Source organism: Leptonychotes weddellii, chromosome 15, assembly GCF_054177405.1.
Source record: "Leptonychotes weddellii isolate Sample4059 chromosome 15, ASM5417740v2, whole genome shotgun sequence".
Classification (NCBI taxonomy): domain Eukaryota; kingdom Metazoa; phylum Chordata; class Mammalia; order Carnivora; family Phocidae; genus Leptonychotes; species Leptonychotes weddellii.
In genome coordinates this window covers 42338600-42355167 of record NC_138383.1, presented here as the reverse complement: position 1 = coordinate 42355167, position 16568 = coordinate 42338600, and the positions used below count along the sequence as shown (strand labels likewise).

Genomic DNA, 16568 nt, shown 5'->3' with positions numbered 1-16568 from the left:
GGACTTATCCAGGGCTGTCCTCTAACTCCTTGCTAGAAATAAGAGCCTAACCGAAATCAACGTCTATATATACAATATGCTGCCAAATCCACTTCGTCTTCCTGAGCGCGATGTACCTAACCTGCCACCCTGAACTCCAGCACCTTGTCATGACAACACAAGGACACAGACTCTGTTTACTGAGGCACAGAAATAAAGGAAGTGACTCATGAAAACACCAAGAACACTGCGTCTGTCCCCATAACGCAGGAGGGGGCAAAGTCAAGCATTTCCCTCAATGCTAATGCAGAGAAAGGCCACTGCCCACCCTCAGACCCATAGCTGTGGTCTCTCAGGTCTAAGAGCAGGGTCCCCCCCCCGCAAGATTGGCAGCCCGGGAAGCAGGCCTCACGGCCACCAAAACCAAAAAATAGCAGAAGAGGCCTCTGAGTCCCTTACGCATAGTATACTTTTCTGTTATGTATGATGTACTTCGGGAAGAAGTTCTTTGTAAATGTGTTAAAATCAATGGAATCAAGAAGTAACCACCCTCGTACCCCCTTATTCGTGACATTTTCTTTTTGATCCACGCATCGCATCACATTTCAAAGTAAGCACTGACAAGTTAAAGTGGTAACTACTCCCAATCACCAAAGGTGGAAACAACCCAAACGTCCATCAACAGATGAACAGATCTACAAATTGTGGTCTAGCTACACCATGGAATACTATTCAGTCATAAAAAGGAATGACACACGTGACCCCACGGCTGAACCTGGAAAACACTATGCTAAGTGAAAGAAGCCAGACACATATAGGCTCACGTACATAGGACACCATGCACGTGAAATGCCCAGCACAGGCAAATCCTAGGGACAGAAAGCAGATTAATTCTTTTCAGGGGCCGGGGGATGGGAGGAATAGGAGCAACTGCTTAATGGGTATACGTTTCCTTCTGGGGTGATGGAAAAAGTCTGTTAACTATGCTGTGGCGATGACTGCCCAACAGTGTAAATATACTTAATGCCACTGAATTCTTAACGCTTTGAAATGGTTACCATGGTAAATTTTGTGTCACATGTATTTTACAATACAAAAATTAAAATAGCAAAATTGTCATTGTTTTGGGGTGCCTGGGTGGCTCAGTCGGTGATTTTGGCTCAGGTCATGTTTTCAGGGTCATGGGATCGAGCCCCACGTTGGGCTCCATGCTCAGCCCGGAGTCCGCTTGGGATTCTGTCTCTCCCTCTCCCTCTGCCCCATCCCTGTGCTGAGCGTGCCCATTCACTTGCTCTCTCAAATAAATAGTTAATAAAATCTTAAAAAAATAAATCTCACTGTTTTGCCCTAATAGAAGTGCTAACAAAATTCAACCCACATTAAGATTTTGTATAAAGATGGATCATTATTCCATACGTGCAGAAAGTCAGCTTCAACCCCAGAGCATTCAAAATCAAAATTAGGGGGCGCCTGGGTGGCTCAGTCGTTAAGCGTCTGCCTTCGGCTCAGGTCATGATCCCAGGGTGCTGGGAGCAAGCCCCGCGTCGGGCTCCCTGCTGCGTGGGGGGTCTGCTTCTCCCTCTGCCACTCCCCCTGCTTGTGTTCCCTCTCTCGCTGTTTCTCTCTCTGTCAAATAAATAAAATCTTAAAAAAAAAAAAAATCAAAACCAGGATGGCTGGTGGCCAGTCTTCTCTTAAAAACAAGTTTCCGAAGAGTCCATATCTGCCTCTGCCGGTGATGCGTACCGAGGGCACTTACCCACGAAGTCTGCGATTTGCTTTGAAAGTAATCAAAGAGCAGGGAGGGGGAAGGATCCTAGATGGGAGCTCGCTGAACTGTATTTATATAATTGAAATTCTCCATAATGAAAAGTCTTGCTTTGTTTTCAAGCAATTCCCGAATCTTTAATATACTGGATAATGCTCTGCAGAGGTAAAGACTAGATGCCCTTAGGCTGTCAAATTCTGGTGGCTCCACCTGGTGCTCTCCACCTGCGCCCCACAGTTTAGGGTCACAGGGGCAGGCCTGTCCACAAGAGGCCACACAAAGGGCTCAGAAAAGAACCAGAGCCCCAGGTCACACTGCCAGGCAGCAACACATGGAGTCATCTGACCTAGTCCTTCACACTGCAAACCAATACATTATCTAGGCCTCCAACATGCCAGCCCAGAATTCAGCTATCAGCTAGGGGCAGGAAACCAGGAAATTGTTCACTGACATGCCTTTAACAGAGCTATGGGACCCCCACCACTGCAGACAGAGCCCGCCTCCCAGATCCAAGGAAGGGAGAATGCTGCCAGGCTCTCGCTAGATGCAATAGGTTAAAATTGCAATTGCCTATCCACGTGCTTCACCTCCTCCTCCCTCTTCGAGAACTAGATGAGGGATGGGAGGTAAGGCAGGTATCCCTCCCTGTTGTATTCCCAGTAGCTAGGAAAGTGCATGGCCTGTAGTAGGTGTTCAACTAAATGCCTGTTGTGTGATCCCGACTTTTGATGGATACCGCTCTAAAGGTGCATCATAAAGACTTGCTTCTCACAAATGCCAATGTAAGACATCAAATGGAAGGCACCAGAATGTACTAGGAGAAGACGAGAGACAAGGAGTAATGGTACAAACACTACCACCTAAAATAGCATCAGAGATGCTCTGGAATGTGAAGCCCGGGGTCAGAGAGAAGGGGGCATGGAGAGGAGGTGTGGGTATGTGCCAGGCACAGGAGGGCGTGAGACGAGCATCTAAAGCTCGGGCAAGGGAGGGCAAAGAGGAGGCTGGCAAGCTCCAAGACCCTGCACCCGAGGCCCTGCCGTGACTAATGCTATGTGAGGCCCTGGGCTCCAGAGCAGGGCCCAGGCAATGAAGGGAAACGAGGAGGCATCATGGGAGGGGTGGGGGCTGCGGAGAACTGGCGCCCGAAACCCCTTCCAAAGACGGCACCGACATTGGCGCTGACCCACTGTTGCCAGGCAACAGTGCAGGCCCCCAGCTGCCAAGCGTTCCGATTTGTCAATGAAGCTCCAAGTCCGCATTGCTCTGTAAGATCTCCTGATTTTTCAGGTTGGCGACTCTGGTAGACAGAATTATGGCCTCCCAAAGATGTCCACATCCTAATCCCAGTTATAAGGCAAAGGGGAATGAAGGTAGCAGATGGGATTAAGGTTTCTAATCAGCTGACCTCAAAATAGGGACAGGAGCCTGGATTATCCAGTGGGCCCAATGTACCAGCAAGGATCCTTAAAAGTGGAAGTGGGGGGCCAAGGAATCAGTGTCAGAGCGATGCGGCCTGAGGACAGGACTAGCTACTGCTGGCTTTGAAGACAAAAGGGGCCACGGATCAAGGAACGCGGACAGCCTCTACAAGCTGGAAAAGCCAAGGAAACAGATCTTCTCCTGAGGCCTCCGAGAAGGAACACAGTCCTGGCTACACCATGACTGTAGCCCCCTGAGACCGGTGTTGGAAGTCTAACCTGGACGACTGTTTGAGGCCCCTGCATTTGTGATCATTTCTTACAGCAGCCATAGGAAATTAATACAGCAACCAACTTTAATTTTTAAGAAAAAAGGAGGGGCGCCTGTGTGGCTCAGTCGTTAAGCGTCTGCCTTCGACTCAGGTCATGATCCCAGGGTCCTGGGATCGAGCCCCGCCATCGGGCTCCCTGCTCCGCGGGAAGCCTGTCTCCCTCTCCCACTCCTCCTACTTGTGTTCCCTCTCTCTCTGTGTCTGTCAAATAAATTAAAAAAAAAAAAAAAAACTTAAAAAAAAAAAGACAAAGGACAGTAGAGCCCAAACAAAACACATCTGTGGGCTAAATGGGGCCCGTGCACCACTTTTGTCTGGTCTACTCCAAGGCGAGTTGAGGGCTGGGCATCTCCTGGGTACTCAGCACCGAGCCTGGCCCAGGCGCTCTCTGACACGCATCCCAGGGTTAGCTACTGGGTCCCTTACCTTCACAACCCACTCATAAAATTCTCCAGGGGTTTCTGGAGAACTAGAGCTGCTTGGGGCACCTAGCTGGCTCGGTGGGCAGAGCACGCAACTCTTGCTCTCGGGATCATGAGTTCAAGCCCCATTTGGGCGTAAAGCTTACTCACCAAAAAAATAAAAAAATAAAAGCTGCTTGAGTGTAAGTGTAAGGAGCTCCATTCCCAACGGACCTGTTAGCTGCAGCACCACAGACGCAGACAGACGCAGATGGGGCCAGACCTCACCCCAGGACCTGAGAAACTGGCCTACAGTAGAGGGTGGAAGCGGTTAGAACCCTTCTCTACTCTGCCTTCTGCACACACAGAGAAGTGAAGGCTGTTCAGCTCCCTGGGGAAGCCTCCAGGCCCTCCCTGCCAGCCACCCACAGGGCACTCTCTTGCTCAGTGACTCCCCAGCACTGACAGCAATGAGATCACTTTGGGGGTTTTTTTTTAAACAGCAGAGGAACACTTTTCAAAGGAGCTCTTTTTAGTTTCCCACGTTCAGAGCGGAGCAGAGCTGCTCTGATCAGAGGCAAAGTGGAGGACCCAGAGCACTGCCCACTCAACCATCGAAAGGTTGTGTGAAAGCCACGTCCCAACTCACAGCGCGCTAAGCACTTGGCCGGTTCTGCCGCATATCCAGCCCTCCCTCCTCTACACCCACCCAGCTCAGCCCGAGCCCGAGCCTGCCCCTGCCCCTTCGGGCCTTGGCACAGCGCTGTTCTCTGGCCCCAAGGCCTCTCACTGGTGTCCCCCAGAGCTCCCACTTGCCCTTCAAGACTCTACCTACCCATCATCTCCTCTGAAGCCTTCTCTGACACCCACATTCACTCTCGGTATCTGATACCACTTTTTCAACTTCTCCCTCCCCAGGCTGCCATTACTTTTCCCTCCATCAGAAGCCGCTCTCTGCAGATCATGAGCTTACTTGAGGGCAGAAACTTGTATCTTGTCACCCATGCATTCCCAACCTACAGGGCACACTATGTATGTGCTCAATAAACACTGCAGATGGAATGAACTGGACTCTAATTTTTTTCTGACAATATCATAAATTATGATACGGTGATATGCATTAAATGCACCGGTAAAACCTCCCTTCTGCTCTTCGACTAATCAAGTGACTCAGGTACCCTAAATCCCAACTATCTTTAATAGAATTACTTTGAAGAAATGTAGCTTTAAGGTTTACAAGTAGTGTTTGCTGCAGTCATTACAATTAGAGGCGGAGGAAGGAATCTGGCTCGCACGCAGGCTTGAAGGACCAGGTAAGAACCCGCTGTGCCTGCTCCATAGGCCCGGCTGCGGAAGGAGGATCAGCAAATGAGTGGGGAACCGTCTTTTCTCCTGCCCTCACAGGGTTTATACTCTTGGCTACACCAGCCCCCTTTGGCCAAGGAGCTCAAAGGCAAACTTCAGCAGCCTGGGGGGTGGGGGGTGCGGTCATCTCTCCCTGGCGCCATTCCACCTTCTCTGCCGCCCCCTCCCTCTTTCCTGAGCCAGTCCTCAGCTACTCCACAGGAGCTCAGGGCCCAGCACCCCGTATCTCACCACCGCACAGGCTTCTGGCTCTCTCCTGCCTCCAATTTTCTCCCACCTTCTAATCCCTGACGCTCCCTGAGGCTCCCCTGAGCATGCAGTTCATCTCGTCAGCCCACACAAACCATGAAAATCATCTGGGGCACTTCTAAAAAAGCTACTGGCTCTCCCTCCGTGGTCTGGGGTGGGGCCCCCTCACAAGCATTTTTAAAAAGCTTTCCAGGCCATGTGATCTGCAGGTGCAGCCAAGGATAAAAAGTGCGGGCTCGCAGGCTGTCCCATCCACACTTCCCAGCCAGCGCCGAGGCCTCCAGGGCCCCTGCCTCTCCCCGAACAGACCCGGGCTCCAGGACCTCCCTTCACGCTGACACGTGCCTTGTGCTGTCTCTGGAACTGTGACCTACCCAGTCTCTCCAACCTGCCCGGTCAGGCCCTGCCACAGGGCCCCTCCCCACACACTTGAGCTCCCTATTGCCACCACCACCAGGGCCCCTGCCTCGTCAGAGCCAACAGCCACCCGGCCACCTTAGTCCTCACTGTTCCCAGCGGGCATCCACTCTGCAGAGCTGCTTCTGTGAATGTGGGGATGTGGGGTGCCCCAGCCCACCCCAAGCTTTGCCCCCTGCTGTTCCCTCCACCTGAAATGCCTTCCATCTGTCTTCTGTACCTGGACCCTGTTCCCTGTCCTTTGAGGTCCACCTCAAATCCTGCCTTTCTCCCTGACGTCTTCCCTGACCCTTCCAGATTTTTCTCCATTCTCGATACCCTGACAAAGAATCAAAATCACAGCTCAGCAAACCACCAGCTTCTAATTGTCTCACAAATGTTCACTTTGTCTTCTCAATCGGTGGCAGGAAACATGGCATTTCATTTACACCCATCATTTTGACTAGAGATCACATGCTGCGTATTTTCCAGGCCGACGCCGACCTCAAATATTCTGCTCTAATGTCATGAAACGGTCCTTGATTTGATGCCCATATGTCTACATCAACTGGACTGCTTCTCATAAAGTGGTATCAAAATTCTTCCCCTTGTCATGTGTTTCCCAAATTTTTGGACCCAAAGTACAATCATTATACCTCAGGACAGCAATGGATACCAAACAGGCGCTCACGGAGAGCTTGCTTGCAAGTAAAAATGTGACTTTTCAGGCTGTCACCGTTCCTCCACTGCCAAGGCTTTCGGAGGGAGGGAGGTGGGGGAAAGGGGGCAGACTCTGAACAGCCAACCTCTAGCTCTCACGGTTTATTCACCTCAGCCTTAAAGAGCTTACAAAACAACAAATTTCAGTCCAAACCTCCAGGGCCTCCACAGAGCGCAGGGCAGGTACCCACACGTAGCTGTTTACCATTCCTTGGCTGGGGAGCTGCAGGCCATTTTCAAACCTTGGGAAAGTGATCACACCCCAACCTCCACATACACTGTTAAGACCAGAAAAAGCACCCAGTTGCTGTAAGTCATATGTTAATTGCCTGCTGAGGGAGGAGACACTTTATATTTTTATTTATAGAACTTTTTAAGACTATCGCGTTCTTCTGTAGGAACTTGATCACGTTTTACCAAACGGCATTAACCAGGAGATTTTTTTTAGTCCTTAATTCCCATGTGTCATGTTTACAGAGCCAGTGTGCAGAGCTTCAGGATTACAGAGTAAAAAAGAAATGAGCCCTTTCCTCAGAGCAATTCGGCCAATTATTTTAACACAGTTTTGCAAACACAAAAACCCTTACCAGCCCACACAGACTTCCTCCCAGCCAAGCCAGCTGGGGTCCTCCCGGGTCCCCGCTGTACGCTACCAGGCAGATGGAGGTCTTTGAATTTACTTCCGTGGCCCCAGACAGGGAGCGGAGGGGTTGTCATAGAAATGGCTTCATGAGGCTCCAAAACCGGACAGGTACGGGACTGGCTGGGGGCGCGGGAACAAGCCTGACCCCTCTGAGCCTCAGTCTGCTCGTGTGTGTGTGAAATGCGTACCTCCCAGGGTTGCTCTGAGGGTACAGCAGGGCAATGGGAGCACCCGGCAGGCCTGCAGAGTGAGGTAGTGGAAATAATGTGGTTTTGAATCTGACACAGGTGGCAGCAAATACCAGCTGGGGTAACTTACTGGCGGTGTGGCCTGAGGCAGGTGGCTGAATCCCTCTGAGCCTTAGTTTTTGCATATGCAAAAAGCGAAACAGTGACCTTGAAGGATCATAATGAAAATTAAATTAAATATTGTGCCTAAAAGGAGTAGCATAGGGCCTGGCACACAGAAGACATTCAAAAACTGTCAGGGCGTGCGCTCGAGCGCGCGCGCTCTCTCTCACACACACACACACACACACACACACACACACACACAGGTTTGGTTTTGATGGACAAGCTGATAATTACTATTGGTGGAAAACAATTTCCTCCCCCAAACTCTAAACACCAAAGAATATTAAATCAATCTGAACTGTTGGAGGGAGGAGGAGTGACTTCCATTAACACCAGTGGCCATCCCTAATGGCCCCGTGGGAGTCTGCCTGGTGCCCTGACTTTCTCAGCTGCATTTCTAAAAAGCCTTGACAGTGAACATCTTGTTGATGTGCGGGAACGATGAACCGGCTTTTCTAACAGAATCCTGGACTTACTGCCTCTCCGAAGGGCACTGACATCTCACAGCCCCTTCATGAAGGAACACACCCCGACTAACTCACACTGTGATGATGCCTGGGACCACAGTCCCAGTTCCGATCACGTAAGAACAAAAGTGAAAACATCTCTTTGACAAACGAAACTCCCTTCCCAAGGGTCATGCCATCATCTTCTGAGCAATCCGGGTACATTTCAGAGGCAGAAAAGCACTGCTGTGTTTGAGTGTCCCGGCACAGTCAGGCACCCCTTCGTATTCGGTCCTCTGCGCCGGGGTCCCCAGATCTGGTTCCTGGGCCAGGAACAGCAGTAGCACCTGGAAACTGGCTGAAAACGCACATTCTCAGGCTTCACCCCAGACCTCCTGAATCAGGCTCCCTGGGGGTAGAGCCCGGCAATGTGTCTGACAGGACTTCTGGGTGATTCCAATGCACGTTTGGAGTCTGAGAAACACCCGTCTCTTCTGCAAGATGGTTATTATTAGCCCCACTTCAGAGATGAGGAAAACGCAGCTCAGTGATTAGAGTGCTCAAAGCCACCCAGCCAGGAGACCAATCTGTACCCACGTCTGATTCCAAAGCTATTTCTCACATGGCCTTTGTAGCCAAATTGTCTGTACCATTTGGTGCCCTCAGTTACTGAGCCACCGGGATGTGACGATGACATTAGCTTCAGAAGGGTGGGAGTGAGAGGAAGGATGAAGCCTGCTCTCAGAAGTGATTAATTATAGATGCTTTTAAATCCACATCATGCATCAGCCCTAGACAGTCGGCCATCCCTCAGGACGAGCCTGCTTTTCCCTGTTCCATTTTTCAGCGGGGTTGCCATGAAGAGACGGGGGGGTGGGGGAGTCCCTTCATTTACAGCCCTCTGTGCACCCGCTGCCTAGCACTCCTTTGAATAGAAAGAGAAGGAAGTTACCTATCCTGTCTCCAGAGCGCTTGAGAGTGCAGCCTTGACCGAGAGGAAGGCTTTTCGGTGCCCAGGCACAAAGGTTCCAAGTACGTGGAGATGCTGGGAATGAGTCACCAGAAAGAATCCAACGCATGTACACGGAGCATTTTAACAATGTTGCGGGTCTGGTTCAAAGGAGGCAGGCCTTTTTTTTTTTTTTTAATCTAACCCTGAATCTGGCGTCTATCAGTTCAAGTGGTTCATTAAACTCCTGACATTCAACCCACAGTGCTTTCACAGATCCCAGGTTAGAAAAAAGAAATCTCATTCACCATTCCCAGCCTTCTACATAGACTTGGTGGTGATTTTCAAGACTGCAAATTTATCCTATAATTTAAATGAGTACACCTAACACTGAGGGGCTTTATACAGGAGCTGGTGGGGTAGGAAGCCAGGTTTGGGAATTATACAGACCTTGGCTTGACTTCTGGCTGTGCTAGTTCCTCACAGGTTACTTTCCCTCTCTGGGCCTGCCTCTGTTTTTCCACTGGCAGATGGGTGGGGTAATCCCATCTTGTACGGTTGGCTGTTTCTTGTTTTGTTTTTTAAGTAGGCTTCACGCCCAGTGTGGAGCCCAACATGGGGTTGAGATCAAGACCTGAGCTGAGATCAAGAATAGGACACAAAACGGGGCGCCTGGGTGGCTCAGATGGTTAAGCATCTGCCTTCCGCTCAGGTCATGATCCTAGGGTCCCGGGATCGAGCCCTCCATCGGGCCCCCTGCTTGGTGGGGAGCCTGCTTCTCCCCTCTCCCTCTGCTGTTCCCCCTGCTTGTGCTCTCTCATTCTCTCTGACAAATAAATAAAATCTTTATTAAAACAAAATAGGACACTAAAGACCTGAGCTGAGATCAAGAATAGGACACTTTGAACAGACAGCCCGTTTTTGTTTTCCTATGTTATACGTTGATGTGAAGACAAAATGAAATTATATTTAAAAAAAATAATAATAAAGTCTGCTGACACAACTTTGCATTTCAAGACATAAAAAACTTAACCACATGACAGGAAAACAGATCTAGTCAAAAAGTCCACAGATGGGTTACACTGAATACACTCACTTAAGGGCCCCAACACTTATTTCACTCTATCTGTTTTTCTAAGTTTCTATTTTTAGACACCCCGAACAAGCTAAATCAAACCAAAGAAAATTCCATTGACAAAGTTATCAGAAAGTTTGTCAATTTTCAACAACTCAACAAGATGAACATAAACAGTCATTTCACAATGCAGCTGACAAAAACAAAATGTGCTCTCTCCCACCCTCGACAATCTTAGTTACATCATCCCACGGCATTCGTCCGTTGTCAACCTGCAGTAGGCCTTGAAGCCAGTCTCCTCACCTCTGTGAGACTCAGTTTCTCAAATGAGGTAGCACATGTAAGAGTATTTTCCAATCCAACAAACCCATTCGAATCCCAGCCCCATCACTTACTAGCTGTGTGACCTTGAGCACATGGCTTAAGCCTCTGGGTCTCAGTTTCCTCAACTGCAGAAGGGGGCTCATATGCCTGTGGCTGATGATACCCATGTGTCACATAACATGACATACCCATATGACGTATGACTGTCGGGCTAACAGTAGTGGTTTTTGCAAGAGCAAAGACAGAACAGTAGAGCCTGTGGTAGGGGATCAATAAAAGTTTGTTCCTCGGCCCCCAGGACTACTCACATCCCAGAATTTTACTGAGCATCTCCCATGTGTCAGAGACTGAGGTGGCCTCGAAGATGTCTCAGATGCCCCAGATACAGAGATCCTATGATTAAGTGCTCCAAAAGCCTGGGGGCGGTGAGGCTTGGAGAGAAGAGTCTGAGGGACCCAAACACTGGTGGAGCTGGCTGGCAAAGGCTTGACAGAAGACGTTCGTTTAAACTGGACACATGAATAGCAAGTTCAGCAGACAAATGGGGGACAGAGTTTGAACTAGAAAATTCCTCATATTCCCACCAACCTCAAGTTCCCCAAACGCAAGCCCTTTCATTTCGGCAAGACTCGCAGTCACCAGGTACTCATGCCACGAAATGACAACCACCACCGTCATCCATGCCCCATCAATCCGACAGGAAGGTTCCGGGGGACGGAAGGAACAACTGCCAAAAAGCCTTAAAAACTTTAATGCGCTTCCCAAGAGTATGAAAGGGACAATTCCACGCATGAAAATTTCTTGGCACTTTAGTCCACAAAGAACTTGAAGTTACCCTCTTCCGAATGAAATCTTTTAAGAAAAAAAAAAAAAAAAAGCTCACTCTTTAAGTTCTGGAAGAGCCAAGCCATTAAAACAAGTCCTAAAAACCCTTTTAAACTAAAACTACTTTTGTAGGACTCTTATCAGAATCCCAACTCTTAGGAAATCCGCACGTTACCATGGAAGACAGCTACACTAACAGGCATCAATTATATTTCTACAAGAGCTTTTTTTTACAAGGGATGGGTCATTTTCAAGGCTGCATACATAGGTATCATCACTTGCAAGTTACATTTCCGCACACACCAGCCACCGTGTTTGACATAACACACCTTGCTGCGAGAGTTCTCCACCGAACTTCCCATCTGTCAAACTCAAGGTTCAAGGAGGTAGAAAGCTTGTGTAAACCGGGAGAGCTCAGTACATCCCACAGGACCATCCAAACTTGCTCCTGGTCCAGGGCCCTGTGGGATACAATCCTGTATCGTGTCTTACAATAATTTGCACTTTACCCAACTCTTTACAAGCCAGTATCTCTCTCCTTCAACGCTTACAGAAGAAAAGCCCAGGGCGCCTGGGTGGCTCAGTTGGTTAAGCGACTGCCTTCGGCTCAGGTCATGATCCTGGCGTCCCGGGATCGAGTCCCGCATCGGGCTCCCTGCTCAGCAGGGAGTCTGCTTCTCCCTCTGACCTTCCTCCTTCTCATGCTCTCTGTCTCTCATTCTCTCTCTCAAATAAATAAATAAAATCTTTAAAAAAAAAAAAAGAAGAAAAGCCCAGTGGTAACAAGACCAAGCCCATATTAAAACTAAAGAAACTAGTAAGCTTTAAAAATATAAAAGTAAAAATACAGATAAAGAGCAGATCTTGGTGGCTTCTGACACCATCACCGATCTCAAATACAATCAATGGAACAAGTCAGGAAAAAAAAAAACTGTAAGTCCCTTCTGATGTTCATTTAAATACAGATGAAAAAACTTAATTATCAGTGCAAACTCAATCGCTGCTGTGCAGGATTCAGTATATGATTCTGCCAGCACCTATCATCTGGTATCTAGAGCTACAAGATGTACATGTTTTCTGCCAAATCTTCATTATCTTACGTAATTGGGAGGAGGGGGAGTAATTAAAATTCACCTTTTTCAATCCTTTTAACCTCCTGTTCCAACCTTTTCTTTCACAGGGCATTCTTCTGAGGTAGGAAGGAAGAACTCAACACTTCACATCTTTCCCATTATCTTGTGTGAATGTTAAAAATAAAAGGGAGGAGGGGGTGTTATCCTGAAGATCTCTCTAAAAAAATTCTAAAATGTGCGGAGAGAGCACCCCAGAGACCAAGCTTCTAGTTCTGTCAGTGACACAGTATCACGGCATGACCTTGGGCAAATCACTGCATCTCTGGAACCTCAGTTTCCCCCATATGAACCCCAACATGCGCAGGCCCCGTCCTCTCTTAAAAGGACAGAGTTCAGATGCGTCCCCAGGACAAAACAGTGAAGGGACCCCAGGCCGTGCCCCTGGGCGGCGGAATGGACTTTCACAGGCCCCTGCCGGGGTTTCTGGGGAGAGCAAGCTGCCCCCACCCTCCCCAACCCCTCCGCAAAGCCACTGGGCCAACTTCAGGTCGCAAACAAAAACCTGTTGGCACGGACTCCTCTAGGAAGGGCCAGCCTCTCCCAGCGCGCTCTGCTCGGGGGGAGCCGCCCCACGGGCAGAGAGGAAGGGTCTCCTTGAAGAGGCCGGCCCCCACGCACCCATTCACCCACCCGGATTAGCCGAACGGGACCGCCGGGCGGGGTCTCTGCCATCCCACGCGGAACAAAAGGCATCTGGAGCCAGGCTCGGCCGCCCCCGTCCCCGCTGTGCTGTGGGGGTCGGGGGTGGGGAGGGAGAACCTGGTCCCTGGGGAGGGAAAAGGGCCCCGCTCCAGCCCGAAGGAGAGGGGGCACGGGACGGGATCCTGGACAGAGAGGACCCCTCCCCCGATTCCTGGAGGAAACAGGGGCTCGGCTGTGCACGGGGGCGGGAGGGAGATCGGGCTCGGCTCCGGAGGAAAGGGGGGCCTGGCCCGAGGAGGGGAGGAAAGTGCTCCGGGAGGTGGGGCGGGGTTGTTCCAAGCTGAAAGGTAGAGGATGAGGGCCTGGAGGGGGCTCCTGGATCTGGGGTGGGAGTAAGAGGAGCGCCTGACTCGGAGAATGTAAACGGAAGAGCTCCCCGATAGGGAAATGGGGGGGTCCTTGCAGCGGAAAGAGGGATCCATATGGGGAGGGGGCTATGCTCCAACCCGTGGGGCGGGGCCTGCTTGGAAAGAAAGGGGTCCCACCTGAGGTGGGGACCCAGCTGGGGCAGCTGGGGTGCATGCTCTGGGGGGCTGGCTGGAGGGGAGCGGCGCCGTGAGGGCGTCCGCGCCCTGGGGAGGGGAGGGTCCGCGCCCCGGGGTCCCGCTCCCGCCCCCCGATGCTCGTGGGCCCCGGCTCACCTTCGCTCCTCCGAGCCTGCCCGGGTGCGCGACTGCGGCCGCGGGTACCGCTGGGGAGGCGGGAGCGACCGGAGCCTGCGGAGCCGCCGCAGCCGCCGCCGCCGCCGCCGCCGCCGCCGCCGCCACCGCGTCTAGCTCCGTTTGACACCCACACACCAGCCAACATGGCGGCCGGGAGGGGGCGCGCCGGCTGCGTGCGCGCGCCCGCCGACCCCGCCCTCCACCCGCCGAGGCCCCGCCCCGCGCCGAGGCCCCGCCCCCGCGACCTCCGCCCACATACCCTGGACCCCAAGCACAGCGCCCCACACTCCAGCGGCGCCCCACGACCTACGCCGGAATCCCTCAAGCATCCCCCCCAAACTCCACACACGCATCTCGACGACCCCCCAACCACCCGCAAACCCTGGCAAATTCATACCCGAACCCACGCACTCGGCAGCCTTCACTCAGACCCCCGCAAAAAACGCCCATCCCATACTCCACACGCATCTCGCCATCCTCAGGCACTCACACAGAGCCCTCCACCAGCGCTGAAACCCCGTTCTTAACCTTGCAGTATGCACTTGAAAACATTATTCCAAAAGGGGCTTCTCTCAGGAGGTAGAGCCTGGAAGGGGCCAGGGGCTACTGGGGCGCTGGTCACCTTCGGTTTCTTGAGCTGAATGCCATTGTCACAAGTGTGTTCACTTTGTGAAAATTCTCTGATGTACACTTTAGATGTAGGCACTTTTCCGTATGTGTGTTAATACTTCAATAAAACACACTCAAAAATGATTCTGAGAAGGGATGCATCGGCTTTGCTAGATTGCCAGAGGGATCCTTACACTAAAAATGTGGAGCGCTTGGCTCACCGTCATCCTCACACGAGGAATTTACAGACTCACCGCTTCTCACGGCCTGAAACTCACAAGAGCAACAGCAATTGCCCCCTCCGCCTGGTTCATCCAGTGCCCAAGAGGCACCTGCGTTGTGCCAGGCTCTGTGCAAGGCTCAAAAGGAGTCGAAGACAAAGCTGGACAAGAGGCAGACCTTGGAGAGGTTCCTGGGACCTCACAGCTGACTAACCTACTCCAGACAGGGTCGGGTCGGCAGAAACCCCTCACAGAAGAGTCTGGGGTGTGGTTCAGGGCTCGCTGGGTTGGCACACAGCACCATCCCTGTCGCCTGTGTTCCAAGGAGGCCCAGGTGACATCAACACTCTGCCAAGCTCTGGTTTCAGGGAAGCTGTGTCCATGAGTCCCATTCTGCCCTCACTTACTAAGAGACCTTAGACAAGTCATTGCACTTCTCTGAGCCTTATATTCCTCCTCCCTATGAAGAAGCCTGGTGGATGAAGACCTCCCTTCTGTTCTTCCAAGCTGGGATCTAGACTTCCCTTCTCAGGGACAAATGTAAGAGCGAAAGGAAAGGGGAGAAGAGAGAGAGAAACAGAGGGAAGGGGAGGAAAGAAAGGAGAGGGAGGGGAAGGACAGAGAGGGGAGGAGGGGAATGGGGAGAGAGAGAGAGAGAGAGACTAACACATTTGTAAAGTCACCTGGCCATATTTCCTCTATAAAGTCCAGAGCTGGTAGTTCCAGATGCTAGAAACTCCTCCCCATGGTTTGCAACCCCCTCCCACTGCTCAATGTCCCTTCTCCACCAGGAGAGTGAATTAGCCTTATGACAGGAACCTGAGCTCCCTGTTTTTGAACTTGGCTGGCCCCTCTTCTGGAGAAGGCTCTCAACTAGTCTAACACTCCCTGTAAACTGCAACTCACTCTTTGCTGGGCCTTCTAGAAGAGGAGAACTTTGCATGAAATCATGGCCCCCGTCCTCAGAGTTTGCAACTTCAGATGAATTATGCCCACACACCATGGGTGCCCGGTGCAGGCTTGAGCGCTTTACCTAGGTAGTGCTGCCCAATAGTTCTTCCTGCAATGATAGAAATATTCTCTAGCTGTGCCATCCACATGTGAGCACTTGGGATGTGGCTAGTGTGACCCAAGGAGCTGAATTTTTAAGACCTTACTTAACTTTAATTAATGAACTTAAATAGCCACATGGGGCTGGATGATACCACACCAAACAGCGGCTGGCCTAAACCTCACCACAGCCCCACAAGGTGAGCAGTCTTACTGTCCACATCTTACAGATGAGAATTTGAGGTTTGGAGAGATGCCAGGGCTTGGTCATCCAGGCCAATTTTTTTCTGCGTATAGAGCCCATTGCTTTCCCCACCCAGCTAGCAAGTCTGCGTAGCCACAGAGATAAAATGCAAACTTTGGGAAGAGACCTGGATACAGATAAAGAGACAATGAGGGGGTGCCTGGCTGGCTCAGTTAGAGGAGGAATGCAACTCTTGGTCTCGGGGTTGTGAGTTGGAGCCCCATGTTGGGTGTAGAGATTACTTAAATAAATAAATAAATAGACTTAAAAAAAAAAAAAAGAGAGAGAGAGAGAGCTAATGAGCTTAAGTACAGCCCAGGAAGTAAACTGGAGAGCAGGAGATTGAGCCAGGCTGGGGAGTGGAGGAGGGCCCCCTGAGGCTGAAAGACCACCACCCAAGTGCAAGGTCAGAGGGGGCATTCCTGCATTCCTCCAAGTCCCTTCTCCTTCCGCACTGCTTTGAGATGTGAAGCATCTCACCACCTTTCATGGTCCCTCTCTGAATTCACCCTCACAATGAGCCCTTAAGGTCAGCAGTCCTATTCCTCTTTTACAGATGAGGAAACGGAGGCAGCAGACAGCCGTGCTGGGATCCAAACCCAGGTTCTGGTCCAGAGCGTGGAAGCACAGGGCTGGAGCACACACCTCCATCTGCCCTCCCTGGTGTAGCCGGGGCACAGGGATGCACAAGCACCTGTCTC

At 51.1% G+C, this 16568-nt stretch overlaps 1 protein-coding gene across 1 annotated transcript in view; it reads right to left on the bottom strand.

Annotated features, from left to right (window-relative positions):
• EPN2 (epsin 2) overlaps window positions 1–13901 on the bottom strand; it is a 79945-nt gene extending 66044 nt beyond the window's left edge. Inside the window, exon 1 of the mRNA XM_081805994.1 lies at window positions 13723–13901. The gene's annotated coding sequence lies outside the window, so the exon portion shown is untranslated. The remainder of the gene's footprint in view (window positions 1–13722) is intronic.
• Window positions 13902–16568: the final 2667 nt, after the last annotated feature.